Raw genomic sequence first — 4665 nt, forward strand, 5'->3', positions numbered from 1 at the left:
CACATTCTACTTCCTGTTTTTCTGTGTTGTTTCCACTTCACATTGTACATGCATTATTTACATAATTAAGGGGGAACCCAGATATTACCACTTGACAGTTTTACACAAAATAGGTGCATGAGATCTGGGTAGCCCTGTGCTGGGGAAGTCAAGACTCACCTAGGATTTGGGAGAAAAAACTTTCTCTTTTGCCCCCATACGGGCTTGCCACCAGCATGCAGTTGCAACTCTCAGCTTCAGCCACCAGAGGGGAGCAGGTGATTAGCCTATCCCTACAAGAGGATCACTGGGGATTTCTGAGCTGGCAAGGTTTGGGTGGGGGGAACGGGGCCACACTGTTTGAAGAAGTCTCCATTGTGGGGCGTAGCTAGGGTCAGGTTCCCAGGAAGAGGAGACACAGTTTCATGCTAGGTGACGGTCCCTTGCCTTGGCACAAGAGGGAAACCGAGGCAGAAGCCAGTCAGAACTGAACTAACAAGGTGTGGATGGCTGAGAAAGGAAGGGGAATGGCCTATAGGCCAAGGACCAGATAGACCCAAGTCCCTTGGTTGGGGGTGGCATGGGCTTCTCATCTCCTGCCACCTAATCAGGGTGAAGAAAACACATAGCTCAAGGGGCTGACAGGTAAGACGCAGGGGCAGAGGGAGACTCATGGGGGGCCCATTTCAGAGGCAGCACAGGCCCAGGCGACTGTCACCACCCCTGTGACCAGCACAGTAGCTAACAGCTCATGAGCACATCCCAGGTGCCAAGTGCTTTGCCTCCCTATCTTGTTTCATGGTGACAATGACCCTCAGACAGACAGGCGTCACCAGTCCCATTTTACAGGAGGGAATCCAATCTCAGAGAGGGGAGATGATTGCCTTAGGATAACAGCTGATAAGCAGTGAAGCTGCAGTTCACTATGCAGTCCATCTGATCCGAGTCTGACCCCAGGGCCCTTGCCAGGATGAGGGTAGGGAGGCAGAGATGGAGGTCGAGGCAGTGCCTTGGTCCTAGACATATGAGGCAGGACTTGGACCCCAAATTGCCCCATAGGCTGCAAGAGGTGAGTGTGGAGGGGCTGTGGGGGCCAATCCTGAACTCAAGGAGTGACCAGAGGTGGGAGTGGAGGGATGTTGAGAAGGTTGTAGAGGAGAATGCTGCTCAGCTCCCAGCATGGAATGCTTAGGGTGAGGAGAAAGACCCCCCTTCACTTCCTGGATCAAGATGGAGGATGTGGGAGGGTGACTGGCCTGAGTCCAGGGCTCCGGGAGACTGTGGGCCAGGCGGGGAGGACAGGGACAAGCAGGTATCCGGGCCGGAACGCATAGGTGCCTGAGCTGGCTCGCCCAGGAGGCAGTCGAGGCAGGAGCAGGGCTCCCCTTGCAATTGGGAGAGGCGCCTCTCTGGGAAGTTTCCACAGACAGAGGTGGAGGGAGTATTGGGGGCTGTGCTGGGGGCGCTGCAATAACCACCATGGGAACTGTCCTAGTTGGTTAATGGCTCTGAGCTACTGCAGAAGGCTGGTGGCTGGGCTGGGCAGGTATGAGGGGCCCAGGGCAGAGCGGAGGGGCTGAGGGCAGGTCAGCAGGGCTGCCTGGCAGTCTGGAGGGCGGTACAGCGGCAGGAAGCAGGGATTAGGTCCTGGGCCTGACTTCCCCTGGAGGTGAGGGGTTGAAAGTGGCTCGGGGAGGGGGCCCAGAGAGGGGCTCTTCCCTTACTAGCTACATGGTGTTGGATAAGTCACTCCACCTGTTTGAACCTCTGCTCCCAATCTGTAAAATGGTACTCGTCCTAGCCCACACCTCACGGGGTTATTGCAAACATCAAGAAGGATGACGCATGTAAGTCATGCAGCACAGTAGTTGGCACATAGAGGGCTCGAGGGATGTTCAGCTGGATCTTATTTATTTGTTTATTTCACATTGGACTGTACCACGTGCCAGGACACAGCAGCACTGGAGATACTAAGGCAAAGACTGCACAGCCCCCTAGAGGACTGCGGGGTGGGGGGCACCAGGTGTACGTGAGGACATATCTGGGACCCCCCAGCTTTGCCTGGTGTATCTCTTTGGCCTGGCTCCCGTTTAAGCTCATGTCCTGCCCAGGAGTAGAACACACACAGAAGTAGAGATACAGCTGGTCCCAGGTCCCGTCTCCCCGCTTCAGCTATTGTCATCATTTTGCCAGTCTCGTTTCGACAACCTTCATCTCATGTTTTGGATTATTTGGAAACAAAGCACAGACACGGTCTCACTTCTCCTATAAATGCTCTACTGTCTCATAGATGAGAACATTCTCATCACACCTGAGGAAAAAAAAACAGGGATGCTCTCCACTGCCTGAAACATGAGGACAGGCTCTGCTCACTGTGTTGAGCGAGGGATGGGGCTTGGTTTCTCTCACCACCGGAGGGTTCCAGAGCTCATAGTGAGACTCACGGCCTGCAGGGAAGGATGGGGACAGATTTACATGAAATCCAGCAGCCTCTGGGCCACAGTTTCCTCCTCCCTAACAGTGACCTTTGGCTAAGAGAGGTTAGGGAGAGGCACTGCCCTGTGGGCGCAGGCTTGTGGACACTGCACTGTTCTAGCTGGAGAGGGCACCGCAGGGTTCTCCACCCCACAGGACTCCCAACAAGTGTTTGTGGGTATGGGTACGTGTGTATGAAGCTGTGTATGTTTGAGCGTGTATGTGTGTGAGTGTGTGGTGGAGGCGGGGTGAGCACAGGGCCTATAACATCTCTGGGTAAACAGGGAGGGGGTGTTTAGAGGGGCCTTTGTCCTGAGGGCGGGCTGCTCCTGGCTCTGGCCAGAGCCTGACCGCTGAGGCGGCGAGCCCTCCCGCAGCCCGATGCCCATATCGCCTCAGCTCCCCCGGTCCCCTCTCCCCTTCTCAGACACCGTGGGGAGGCTCCGCCCAGGCAGCACTGGCTGAGGAAGCAGCTGGAGCGCGGTGTCTGATGCTCGATCCTGGGTTCCAAGGCTGTGGGAAGCTGGGGTCAGGGCATTTGGGGACGGATGGGGGCCCGACTCCCAAGCTCCACGTGGGGCCCAGTGCTGACGCAGGGCACTAGGCTGGCCCCGAGGAAACGCCATAGCAGCCTGCTGATGGGCCTGAACAGGCTCCTGAAAATCCACTTGGAGTCTTGTCAGTATCAGAAACAGCATAGTTTGGAGACCAAAGGGAGTAGCAGAGGACTCTGTTTATCAGTTTTGGGTGTCAGGGACCTCCCGGGCCTCAGTTTCTCCACCTGCCATATTGGCCTATTGTTCCGGGCCTTGGCTGTGCCAGGACTGCTAGGAGGACACAGCACAGACTGGAGCCTGTGGCTGGGAACCAGCGCAGAAGCCCAGTTGTCACCTGCACCCAGCCTTGGGGTGTGAAGAGCTGCAGCCGGGTGGGTGGGAAGAGGAACGGTCACCATGGAGAATCTGCTGGGTGCAGGAACTGCCTGGTGTCCCCTGAAGTTGGCAGGTGCGTCCTGATTGCCCCCAGCTTACAGATAAGGACACGGAGGCTCCACGTCACACATTCCAAGAAGGGGGTGGTGCTAAGAGTCTTGTCTGGGTCACAGGAGGGGCCCTGAGCTCCCAGTGGTTCTGGGGCTGAGGTGGGCGAGAAGAGGTGGCTGATCACTGCGCCCTCTTTCCCTTGAGGCCTGGGGCACTGGCCTGGTCTCCCTGCCCTGTGTCTGGAGCAGGCACTAAGGGGGGTCCCCAAAGCCTTTGTGGGTTGGAGCTACCTGTCTCTTGAGACCACCTCAGGCCCTGGGGCCTTCACTCCTTGACTCACCTTTGCAAATTTGGGTACAGGTTGCTGCCTGGAGCTCAGGCCTAGCTCTGCCTCTGAAACACTGCACTGGGAGTGAGAACTTGGGGTTCAAACCCTGGTTCTGCCACCTGCCTGCTGGATGACCTCAGGAGAGCCCTTCCTCGCTGGGGGCCTCAACTTCAGCCCAGAAAGAAATAGGGGTGGGGGTGGGTGTCGGTTTAGAAGGGAGGCAGGGGTGGGCCCAGAGCCGGGCCGTCCTGAGTCCCCCGACACCCCTTTCTGCAATGGACTGCTCTCTCTCGGCCCTCAGCAGCTGGCAGACTTTGAACGTGGACATTAAGTCCAACCGGAAATCCTTCCTGTCCTGGGGAATTACTGGTTTCCACAGCCCTGGGAGATGTCAAAATGCAGGCTGTTTGCCTGGGGTTTGTTTTCTTTCCACGGAAAACAAAACAAGCGCACAGGCACATACACACTGACACACAAGGGCAGATAACCGAGCATGAACCTGGGGCCTCAGCTCCAGCGCGCAGTGGGTGCTCAGTGAATGCCGGCGGGGGTGGGGGGGTGAGGGGGTTGGGGAGCAAATGAACCTAGGGCTGGAGGCTGGCTCCCCATCCGACTTCCCGTGTGATCTCTGGCAAGGCAGTTCCGCTTGAGCCACAAACAGAGGGAGCAGGAGATCCACATCCCCTGAGTCACCAGGATGCCAAGCTGCGAGGTGTTTCCTGGGCCATCCTATCCGCACGCTATTTCTGTGGGAGCTGGGGCTCAGAGAGGCGTAGAACTGCTCAGCCTCACACACCAGAGGGAGCAGGACTTCGGGGACGGGGCGCTCTGACACAGACCCAGGCTCTGTCCTCAGATCTGTCCCGGGGAGGGCAGCCGCCCCCCTGGGCTGCTGGTGGA

Source organism: Hipposideros armiger, unplaced genomic scaffold (assembly GCF_001890085.2).
Source record: "Hipposideros armiger isolate ML-2016 unplaced genomic scaffold, ASM189008v1 scaffold_652, whole genome shotgun sequence".
Taxonomy (NCBI): Eukaryota; Metazoa; Chordata; class Mammalia; order Chiroptera; family Hipposideridae; genus Hipposideros; species Hipposideros armiger.